Source organism: Mirounga leonina, unplaced genomic scaffold (genome assembly GCF_011800145.1).
Source record: "Mirounga leonina isolate KUSES-001 unplaced genomic scaffold, KU_Mleo_1.0 Mir_114, whole genome shotgun sequence".
In the NCBI taxonomy this organism is placed as follows: Eukaryota; Metazoa; Chordata; class Mammalia; order Carnivora; family Phocidae; genus Mirounga; species Mirounga leonina.
This window is the reverse complement of record NW_023270265.1, coordinates 27,198,400-27,211,112: the sequence shown is the minus strand read 5'-3', so window position 1 is coordinate 27,211,112 and position 12,713 is coordinate 27,198,400. Positions and strand designations below refer to the sequence as shown.

General features: G+C 37.3%; 1 protein-coding gene across 4 annotated transcripts in view; it reads right to left on the bottom strand.

Annotated features, from left to right (window-relative positions):
* The window catches only part of BTRC (beta-transducin repeat containing E3 ubiquitin protein ligase), a 169,618-nt gene that overhangs the window by 43,241 nt on the left and 113,664 nt on the right, over positions 1-12,713 (bottom strand). The window lies entirely within an intron of this gene.

Genomic DNA, 12,713 nt, shown 5'->3' with positions numbered 1-12,713 from the left:
AGGTATATCTAAAACCTGGATTAGGAAAATACAAGGGTTTTTTTTTTTTGGATAGGATCTTAAGAAGCCAACTCAGCTTTCCAGAAGAAATGCAACTCTTTCCAAATGCTTGTTAATGCATGTTAAATGCAGCAAGAAATAATCCTATGAGGCAGCAGCACAGGCCTCTCTTAGCTGCAGTGAATGAAGTAAATGACTTGTAACTTCTGGAAGTCTTGGTTATCTGCAGGTAAAACTTTAATAACCCTTGGAGCATCAAGGGACTAAAGACATTTCTCTCTGGAATACGTGGGTAATTGTTTTCTTAATTTATCCAGGAGAAGCTTAGTTTGGATGCAGCACCTGTTTTTTTAGCAGAGCTGATCAAAATAACTTGCTCAGATGCACATAAGTTAGTTGAGTTCAGACTAAATTTCAAAATGCAGTTATGTAAAGTGAACAGTTTTTCTAAAATGAACTTTTGGCCCTTCCTCTTTTTAATGACAATAAAGTTCCAGGTCAATGACTGAGACTAAATGTAAAAGACCAGGACTGCTTTGTACAGATGGATAAATACATTTTCTACAGCCAAAAGTGTTTTACATGAGCACCAAGACCACAAGTGCCCCACTGAAGCTAGTTCAAATGTCATTTTGAAGGAATTTATGTTTATGTAATGGAATATCCTAAAAAATGACACCATAATTTGGCACTGCTTCTATCCCAGCTCTACCATATACTCAGTGTGTGTCTTGGGTAAATTACTTAACAGATCTATCTGTGCCTCAATTTCCTCATTTGTAAAAAGGTGATTCTTATAGTACTTACCTGGAGGGGTTAATGTTAGGATTAAAAATAATACATGTAAAGACATTCAGGAGAGTACCTGGCACATAGTAAGGACATGGGCTGTCATTATGCTTTTATTTATTTATTTATTTTTTTCATCATTATGCTTTTAATAACTAGAGAGGACTGTAATACACTTAGTTGCTGATTATAATTAGCATTTAATGCTTTATCAAATACAATCTTCTTTGCTTTTATAATTATTTCCAGAAACCTTCACTTTCACATTAGATTTTAAACTCTGAAGGTTACAAATTATGATATAAGCCCTTTATATCTATGTAACAGCAGCTCAAAAATATTTGGTAAACTGAATTTTTAATCCAAACTAATTCAAAGAGTAGATACTGCTTTTTGAGAGTACAACAGTAAAACATATTTGGAGTCCCCTTGTCTCACCAACAAGGATGCGACTATCAGTACTGACGCTTTGTCTATAAGTTAGCTAACGTGGCAATCTTTAATCCACTGTTCTCTAAGTTTCATTTCAATGTTTCTGTGTAGTAAAATATGTAAAATATTACTATGCAAAAACCGAAGACTCAAAGTAAGACTGAAGTTCCAAAAGGAATGATGATTATCATTGATTGATTTTTCCATTAAATTTAACACTTGGGAGAGAAAGAGAAGAGCAAAAGGAAGACATCGAAGTAAGTTCTACAATATGGAATAAAAGACATGTGCACATTTTTTTTTCATTTTCAATCTTTCAGAGCAATTGCCAAAACATTCCCGTAACACTCCAATTTAGTGAGGGAAGAGCAATAAGGAAATCATTAGAATGGTAAGAAGACTTTCAATACATTATTCTAATTTCTAAAATCCACTTTACTGGTTTCTACCAAAGAGCTAACATCCTGTGTACAGAGCACATTTTGCTTCCTTCAGACTTTGTACTTTGTTTTAGTGATCAGCAAAGACAGAGCTGTGCTGAAACCAGACTGAAATTCCAGCTGTCATCAGCACCCACCTTCCTCTCTCTCAAAAACTGGCAGAAAGGGGCGCCTGGGTGGTTCAGTCGGTTAAGCGACCAACTCTTAATTTTGGCTGAGGTCATGATCTCAGGGTCGTGAGACTGAGCCCAGTATTGGGCTCTGCGCTGGGCGTGGAGCCTGCTTAGGATTCTCTCTCTCCCCTTCCCTCTGCCCCTCACTTCTCCCCCTCAAAAAAAAAACCCAACCAACCAAACAACAACAACAACAAAAAAACTGGCAGAAAAACTATTCCCATGTGATTTTGTTTCAAGGTTATTTAACTTCCCCACCAAGGGCAATATTTGTGGGCCAGAGACTGCAGATTTTTGATGTTTCTGAAGAAAGAGGGTCACAAATTTTTTTTTTTTCAGAATAGGACAAACTTCCACCGGGGATTTTGTGTGTGTATTTGTTTGGGGTGGAGGTGGGAGATGAAATCAGTAAGAAATGAAAATCAAGAAGACAGTTACTTCATAATGTCTATGCACTTGATTTAGAAATAGAAATCATATCCTTTCTTTGCAGAACTTGGCCTTTCTTAAAGCATGAAATGGTTTCTATAAAGATATTTCCTGGTTTACTACCCAACTTTTTAACTTCACCTGGGTGTAGCTTAAGCTCACATGGAACACTATAAATATGAACCTCAAGGGTACCAACTTTTTCTCATGAAATTTTTGTGTCAAATGGTCTGAAGTTACTCTATGTTTAGTTTCTGTTTAAGGAATACATACTGAATGTTGGTACTCTGGAAACAAACCATCATGAAAAGTTTTCTTATAGTAGACAGACATAAACAGGCCCACAGCAATAGTGAAGCAACATGATGGACCAGCCTTATCACTTAGTAGCTATGTGATCATGGGCACATTTCTACTGTCCTGGGACCACATCTGTAAAATGAGTGGGTGGATGGGATAATCTGAGGCTCAGTCTGGCTTTTATATTTTGAGTCTATATGATTCAGTTCCATGGTAAATAGAGCTGAGTAAGTAAATTTAAAAATAAAGATTCATTTCTCATATTTTTTAAAAAAGATTTTATTTATTTATTTGACAGAGAGAGAGACAGTGAGAGGGAACACAAGCAGGGGTAGTGGGAGAGGGAGAAGCAGTCTTCCTGCTGAGCAGGGAGCCCGATACGGAGCTCGATCCCAGGACCCTGGGATCATGACCTGAGCCGAAGGCAGACGCTTAACGCCTGAGCCACCCAGGCGCCCCATTCCTCATATTTTCTTACTCGAAAACTAAATTTAGAATTTAAGTATGCCCCTCAAGTGAAAAGAAATATTTTCCTAATATTATTTGGACAAGCAATATATTCCAGAACTCGAAGAATAAGTCAACCTTTTCTAAAATGATTGAATTTTTAATGTAAAGAAATGCTATCATTCTGAGTGACAGGTACACAGGTAACATTATTATTCTATCACTTTTCTACATGCTAAAATATTCCACAATTAAGAAATTAACACTTTAAAAGTGATTAACCTTTCTTAGGGCTGACACTAAAGACTGACCTAATAATGTCATCTTGAAGTTTTCTGTGTCTTTTTTTTTTTTTTAAGATTTTATTTATTTATTTATTTGAGAGAGAGACAATGAGAGACAGAGAGCATGAGAGGGAGGAGGGTCAGAGGGAGAAGCAGACTCCCTGCCGAGCAGGGAGCCCGATGCGGAACTCGATCCCGGGACTCCAGGATCATGACCTGAGCCGAAGGCAGTCGCTTAACCAACTGAGCCACCCAGGCGCCCGAAGTTTTCTGTGTCTTAATATTAACTTATTTCTTTCATATTTACTCTCATTTCTTCCATCCACCTCTCTTCATAGTTCCCAGTATTTAAGGTTTTCTAGAAAAATGTCCATAAATGAACGTATCTCTCTATCAAAAACTCCTTCATGGGTTAGCAAAAAATTGTATCAATTTAATACACCAACTTGTCTTATTTAGGGCCAAATCAAAATAGTAGGGCTACATGAAGAGTCTACCAATAGATATGAAAAACCTACTGGGATCTTCTTAATGCTTTATCAAGGTTATAGTGCTCATGATCAGATGGCTGTTGTTCTCTACCAGTTTAATTTTCAGCATTATAGCCCATAGCTCGCTGTATCTTAGAGATCTTTTTCTTTCAGATTCCAAAGGCCATCAAGTGTCCTCAAGGTCAAGGTGGCATATTTAGCTACTGTAACAAAAAAATGAATATGGAAAAGAACTGAGCCTTAATTTCCATTTGAAAGATTAAGTTTCACTGGAAATTACGAACAGAATTTGTAGCACATCTTCCATGGTGATAGTATTTTTCGATGGTGATCAATCTAACAGGCCTACACTGTATATTAAGTAAGGCTGCAAGAGTGGGCTGGTATCAGAATGGACATGGACCAAAAGAGTAGCGGTGACAATGTGGGGTGAAGCTGGGAAAAAGACAGATTCAAGACATTTTGGTAAATACATTCTTAGGGATAACAGCAAGGAGCCTGGGTATTACTTAAGGACTAAGTAAAACAACTTACTATTTTAAAGGTAGTGTTAGACAAGCCTTGTGTCAGCAATGTACAAACTGTGTACATAGGCTTGAATGAGCTGGTTACCCAGCTTGAGGTGAAAGCCTCAAGTTTTTTCACCTGCAAAGGGGAACAAATACTACCACCTATTTCCCAGGGTTGTTAAAAGAAATAACAGGAGATTATGTATAAACTGCTAAGCATATACAGTGTGGCACACAAACACTCAATAAAGGTAGCTGTTATTGTTTGCTAGTACATAAAAGCCATCTAGGCAATGCAGGCTGCATCAGGATCTGCCCACCAAACTCTGAAGCTAAAGTTTTGGGTTTTTTTCCCCAAAGATTTTTTTTTTTTTAAAGATTTTATTTATTTATTTGAGAGAGAGAGAGAGAATGAGAGAGAGCACGAGACGGAAGAGGGTCAGAGGGAGAAGCAGACCCCCTGCCAAGCAGGGAGCCCGATGCGGGACTCGATCCCGGGACTCCAGGATCATGACCTGAGCCGAAGGCAGTCGCTTAACCAACTGAGCCACCCAGGTGCCCCTCCCCAAAGATTTTTAAAAATTTATTTATTTGACAGAGAGAGACACAGCGAGAGAGGGAACACAAACAGGGGGAGTGGGAGAGGGAGAAGCAGGCTTCCCGCAAAGCAGGGAGCCCGGTGCGGGGCTGGATCCCAGGACCCCGGGATCATGACCTGAGCCGAAGGCAGACGCTTAACGACTGAGCCACCCAGGCGCCCCTGAAGCTAAAGTTTTAACTGAAACTCCATATCACATTCCTTAGGAAAAGAAATTATGAATTGGAATATTTTAAACTATGCTAACTTGTTTGGCCACCATTAGTTGATATGATCAGGGACAGAACTGTGAGGAAAGAATGAAAATTTAAGATGTGATTAGACTGTAAGTGCAGCCCAGTAGAGCCAGGCTCAAAGGCTCTGGGTGAAATCAGAGGAAACTACAACTTCAGGAATTTTTGTGTGCACTGAGTTATCTCATTTAAACAAATATATTAAAGACTTTCTGTGTGTGTTATACTAGGTAATGCAAACAGAGGGTAAACACTGACAAGCTGATTCTAAAATGTATATGGAAATGCAAATGGCCAATAAACATCAAGGTAATACTGAAGAATAACAACAAAGCTGGAGGGCTTACTCTCAGAGTTCAAGAACTGACAAAGACCTATAACATAGGAACACCTGGGTGGCTCAGTCGTTAAGCATCTGCCTTTGGCTCAGGTCATGATCCCAGGGTCCTGGGATCGAGTCCCACGTCGGGCTCCTTGCTCAGCGGGGAGCCTGCTTCTCCCTCTGCCTGCCTCTCTCTCTGACAAATAAAATCTTTTTTTTTTTTTTTAAACCCTTTATTTATTTATTTTGACAGAGAGAAAGAGATAGTGAAGAGAGGGAACACAAGCAGGGGGAGGGGGAGAGGGAGAGGGAGAAGCAGGCCTCCCGCGGAGCAGGGAGCCCGACGCAGGGCTTGATCCCAGGACTCCGGGATCATGACCTGAGCTGAAGGCAATAAAATCTTTTTTTTTTTTTTTAAAGGACCTATACATATATGGTCATGTAATTTATGACAAAGGAAACAGTGCAGTACAGAGGGAAATACACATTTTAATAAATAGTGCTGGATCAACTGATTATCACATAACAACAAAAAAGAACTCTTACCTCTACCTAATACCAAAACACACAAAAATCAAATGGATTGTACATCCAAATGTAAAAGGTAAAACAATAAAAATTTTAGAAGAAAACAATATCTTTGTGACAGTGGGGTAGGCACAGATTTAAGTAGATTGTAAAAATTCTAACTATATATGGCAAAGACTGATAAAGTGGACTATACTAAAATTAAGAATCTCTGTTCATCATAGACAACATTAACGAAAGTGCAAAGACAAAGCACAGAATAGGAGAAAAAATTTGCAACACATATATCATATCAAAGGATTTTGTATCCAGAATTTATATAAATCATTAAGAAAAATACATAAAACTCAATAGAAAAATGGGCTGAAAACCTGAACAGGCACTTCACATCTAAGTGGGTCAATCAACATATAAAGAGGCTCAATTTTAACTTTTAAGGGAAATTTAAATTTAAAAACACAATATGACAGTGTGTATATACTTAACACTACAGAACTGTACACCTAAAAATGGTTAAGATGGTTGGGGTGCCTGGGTGGCTTTGTCGGTTAAGCGTCTGCCTTCGGCTCAGGTCAATCCCAGGATCCTACAATTGAGTACTGCGTTGGGATCCCTGCTCAGCAGGGAGCCTGCTTCTCCCTCTCCTCCCCGCTTATGCTCTCTCTTGCTATGTCTCTCTCCCTCAAATAAATAAATAAAATCTTTTTTTAAAAAATGGTTAAGATGGTAAATTTTATGTTTTTTAACCACAATTAAAAAAAGAAAAAAAAGAAAGAAACCCGCAGCGTGATTCTGCTATACACCGTCAGAATGCTACGATGAAAAAGCAAAATACCAAGTGTTGGCTAGTGAGGAAACGGAACAATGGAACTTTCATTCACTACTGTCAGGAGTATAAATTGGTACACCAGTTTAGAAATTCCAATTCCCCTCCTAGATACATACCCAATAGGATGCATGTATTCATTGTACATGTTTACCAACAAATATACACAAATTTTTTTTGTAGTTATCAAAATCTGAAGGCAACCCAAATGTTCATCTACAGCAAAATGGATAAATTTGGTATATTTATATAAGGAAACACGACACATCAACGAAATTTTAAAAATTAGAACTATATGCAATGTGACTCTTAAAAAACATTATGTTGGGTGAAATAAGTCAGACAGTAAAGAATATGTGTTGTATGATTCCATTTATACGAGGTTTAAAAACAGGCAAAAATAATAGAATGATGTTAGAAGTGAGGATAATGTTACCCTTGGGAGGGGAGTGACAAAGAGGACAGGAATGGGCTTCTGGTAAGGTTCTTTTTCTTTCCTTCTTTTTCTTAAAAAACAAACAAAAACTCCGTGATTACGCAGGTGTGTTCACTTTATGAAAATTCACAGAGCCAAATTCAGGGTCTCCTGAATACTGTGTTAGAAAGGAGATGATTATATTCATAGAAAGAGGGATAAGGGTGAATTAAGTCCTGTTTGATTGCATACAGACAGTCCTAACTCTTATTTTCTAATATAAAGGAAACAGGGAGTTCTAATAAAGATTTAAATTTCTGCCACGTAACAGCCTTAGCCTCTATCTTCACTTGCGACCCTATGGCCACATACAGACAATTGTTCCCACATGCCACAACTCTGAACAAGGTTAGAGCTCCCTCTAGCACTTTTAACTTAGGAAACACCACAGGCCCTTCCAGAGCTGACACAGTTTGGCGCTGCCCACGGTTAAATGCAATATGGCGATTTTTATTTTTAATTTGCTTTAATTGTTGCTATGATATGAATAATTAATAGGCTGCCTAAGCCAGTTTTGTAAAGTTCACAATACAGAAAGCCAGGAGAGAAATATCTACTTAGAAAGGAGGCTTAAAAATGGTTATAACTGCTATAATATTAGGGAATTCAGAATATTTATTCATGATTTGTGGCAACATTATGTCTTACCAACAAAGAAACATGCTACCAAGCACTTCCCACTAAAAAATTCTTCTGGTCTTCACTTATCTTTCCCTCCATGGCTGCATAACCGTTGTATCTATAGTACCATATAAGAGCAAAGTAGGTCAGTGGTAGGTGAAACTTGCTCTTCAATGGAGAAGAGAAAGGTTTGGTTGTAAACACTTAACCTAGTTCCATCTATTCTAAAACCAGTATTTATTAGCATTAAATAACTCCCTGGCCAATAGAGACCTATTCAAATTGAAGCCTGTACTCTTTTCCCATGCTTGTAAACTCCCTTCTTCACTGACACCTTAACCACCGGAAATTATATCAGTGCTTCCACTCAGCAATGTCTATTTCACTTTTAAATATTGCCAGAAAGTATAATTTAGATATGATGTTGTAATTCTACGCAATCCAGACAGAATGTGAGCAGGCTCTAAAAGTTCAATGATTATGATACACACAACCATCTGGGAATGCAGCCAGAAATGAAAGGGACTTCATTTGTCATTATTGGATTTCAAATCTTCCCCACCCTGAAAGAAACACTGCTTTCCAACACTCTTGTTAAAATACAAATATAAAACCAGCTAATAAAAAGTTCCTTGAATCAAGGAGGGAGGATGAAAGAATGAAAAAAGAAGAGAATGTAAAGAGTCACCTTAAAAGTAAATTCATTTTAGTGAAGACTGTTAGTGTTATTCATTACTCTGCATTCTAAAATTAAGAAACAAGTTTTTTTAGTGATAATATGAACAAACATTTCTTATCAACCTTTTTTTTTTCTTTTCAAGCTTACGGATTCCTAAAAAAGTGTGTCCATAAATAAAGGAGACTTTACCAATTTCCAAGGAAATTTTTACCATTTTGTTTTTCAGCATTCTGAATAGAAATTAATACAAGTCAGTAGGATGTTCTCTCTCACGCTCTGGTTACACACAAGCAGCTTTCTGCAATGATAGTACACAATGGACATCATCAGTCCTGGATCTTTCCTGCACATACCACAAAGCCATGATGCCACATCACCAATTAGTTTGGTTTTGCATCACATCTGCTGGTCACATGAATACAGCCACATGCATTCCAAGGGCAGCTCAAACTAGGGGTGAAATATTGTCTGAAAACAGTTCTTCATTAACCTACTGAGAGCCTCAGTCATGACTTGTGTTTTTCCTAAGACAGGATTCACTATTGCTTCTCTTTCAATTCACCCAGTCTCTGTTGGGAGCTGTATATCATGAACTGGGACAAGAATGACAGATCTAAATTAACATGACAGAAAAGCTATTTGATGCTGCCTCTTGGTTTCTCCACTTTCTTTTGTGGCATCCAAAGGCTTCAGAACCCTGGCATTAATTAAGCAACAGTTTTTTTTGTTTTGTTTTGTTTTGTTTTTAAAGATTTTATTTATTTATTTGAGACAGAGAGCACATGAGAGGGGGAAGGGTCAGAGGGAGAAGCAGGCTCCCTGCCGAGCAGGGAGCCCGATGCGGGACTCGATCCAGGGACTCCAGGATCATGACCTGAGCCGAAGGCAGTCGCTTAACCAACTGAGCCACCCAGGCGCCCCTAAGCAACAGTTTTATTACACACAATCAAAGCCTGCAAAGAAAAACCTAACAGACAGCAAGAGGAGATTACAAGGTTCAATTAACAGTTTTACTTTTTTGCGGTTGCTAATTGAGGTATTTTTAATTTTTATCATCTCACTGGAATGCTGAAAAGGAAAAACACTGTAAGTGCAAGAGAAGATTACAAACTAAAATGTATTACTATATCTTAATTTTATACAGCCAATGTTCATACTTCTGTGTTTTCCAAATCCTGGCTACTTGTTAGTAAATTGTTAACATTTAATAGGCACCACAGAGAACTTTATTTAGATTAACCCCCTACCCCAACACACACACACACACACACACACACAAACCCTAATTTCTATGTACTAAAATTCACAAACCACAGTGGTTGAAAGTACATGGCTATGGGGCCAGTATGGGTTCAAATTCCAGTTCTGCAACATAACTTGGGCAAGTTGCTTGATCTCTCTAATTTATTTGTATGCAAAACGGGGTTGAATGCTTCATGAGACTGTTGCGAGGATTTAAGTTAAGAGTGTAATACCCTTAACCCAGCGTTTGGCACATTGTAAATATTCAATAAATAATGGTGCAAAAGGCTATCAAATTTGATAACACAATCTTAATACTTCAAAAAATATATTTTACAATTTTTTTTGTTTGGAAGTCAATTAGACTCACCAAATAGAATTTGAGAATGGACCTTCTGCAAGTGAACATTAGTTCCATTCAAACTCTTTTGAATTTACTTTTGCATACCATTTGCCTTTTATAAAGAACCTGTTTTACACATTTTCAACTGAGGGGAAGCAGGAAGTACATAACAATCTAAGTCTCACACTTCTGAAGTTTCAAGAGCACTAAATAATAGTATTAATTGGCAATCCACAGCAACCTAAAGAGTATACAAAAAAGTTAGTTATAAAAAGCTCTCACTTAGAATTTACCCTTATTGCATGTTCTCATGTTATAATGCTGAGATAATGGCTCCTACGTAAGTGTCCCAGTCTAGATGTAATCGTTTACATGACTCAGTACCCAAACCTTTCAAAAACATCCTATATTCACAAAACTGTTATCACCTCAAATGGAATCTATTGCAATGTGGATACATGTGGTGCCTGTTACCTGCTCCTTAATGTTCATAACAAAATATAAAGGATAGCTATATTTCTTGGACTTAATTTCAGAACCCACCTCTTCCTTAAATATCACCCAGAGAAAAAGTTAATAAAAACTCCACCAACCTATCAATTTTAAGGTCAAAAATGACACTATACTAATCCTACAAAAAACACATAAAGCAAGATTCAAGGAAACTGATTTTTTTTTTTCCCCAAAAGTTCCCTAATAAACTGTCAGGTTCTAAGCATTCCAATCACAAGAATAACAGAAAACAGACAAAAAAGAACCTCACACATAGATGTAAATAAAGCCACTCTTTAGGTTGCCCATTAATCCACAAGTGGCATATTCATCTTATTTACAGTATTATACCCCCTACCATGATATTCCATTACAGAGTCACGCTACACACTCCATAGTTAACACTGTAGGAACCATCTCTTTTTAAACACGTTTTTCTCTGTATATTTCCCTTCTGGCTTGCTCTTAGGTTTAAAAAACAAAACAAAACTTTACAATTAAATTCCTTATGCTATTAGATATTCCAAGAAAATGTCTATAAAGAAATGATGTCTGACATATAAAATATAATTACATTTAGTTCACTCTTCTAGAAATATTTCAACATTCCTGTTTGTCATAGTCTTAGTGCTCCATGTGAGCCAAGTATTTCTTACATATTTTTACAAGTCTGAGCATGAAATTTATGTCAACCATAACTATCAAAAACTTCTATTCTTTCCATTAGAGAATATGCAGGGAGATTCTATGTGTGTGTACGTGCTAATAGTCATGTCTGTTTGCTTTTTGTTTTCATTTGCTTTCAATGTTTCTTTATAATGACTCACTCCTCTCCCAAGCTGCTTCTCTCCTCTCTGAAACAGAGGATTTTAAGGTCCAACTATTAATTCTGATATCCTTACCATATCTTTGCAATCACCAATCTATCTAGATGCATGTAAACAAATATAAAAATATTTACTGAAGTGTTTTCATGCTTGGAAGCCTTAAGGGAAACTTTTTTTTAATTGACAAAATTAATAACCAATCTTAATCAGGAAAAATAAAGTTTTGGTATAAAAGAACTGCCAATATATACTTACAATGTAAATCCTGACACAGACAATAGGATGAGATCTGTATTCCAAAACAACTTCTAAAACAATTAGGAAGGTGTGAGTCACCACCTTGAGCTGGCTGTATTGGACTCATGCTGTCCCACTCATTTTATATGTAGAACATGGAGCATGGAGCCATGAGGTCATCTTAGATACTTTAAAGACCTATGTTGATAAGGTAGGTGATTATTATTGAGTAAGCATTTGAAGTTACATAGCAGAATTACTGACTAGGTAGCCTAGAATAGAGATAGTTAAGTTTTCTGCATACAGTATTTGGCTCAGTTCAGTCAGACCAACATATCTTACAAGCAATAAAGGAGAGATGAAGAAATAACATTTGTTAGATGTCAAAAGTGTTACAGAAATCAAATGGAAAAAAGCTATAGGTGCTTTGTAGTGTGAAGCCAAGTATAATGGTAGGAGAGATCTATAGGGCCTCCAAATACTATTTGAAAGGCAAGCTGGTGTAGTACAGAAAGGACCCTAAAGTCAGAGAGATTGGAGTTCAAAACTTGACACTACAACTTAGGGATGTGAAAACTTGGGAAAAGGCTTAACTTCTCTAAGTTTCAGATTCCTTATCTATAAAATAGGGGATATGCATCCATCTTATCAGGTTCACATAAGGTCTGAAATAGATAACACAGCTAGCACTATAGAGCCTAAACATCAGGCTTAATAAATATTAACATATTCTTGGAGCACCTGAGTGGCTCAGTCGGTTAAGCTAAGCAAGCGTCTGCCTTCAGCTCAGGTCATGATGGAGGCTTGTGTCAGGTTCCCTGCTGAACGGGGGCCTGCTTTTCCCTCTCCCTCTGCCGCTCCCCCTGCTTGTGCTCTCTTGCTCTCTGTCAAACAAATAAATAGAATCTTAAAAGAAAGAAAGAAAGAAAGAGATAACACAGCCAGCACTGTAGTGCCTAAACATAGGGCTTAGTAAATATTAACATATTCTCTCTC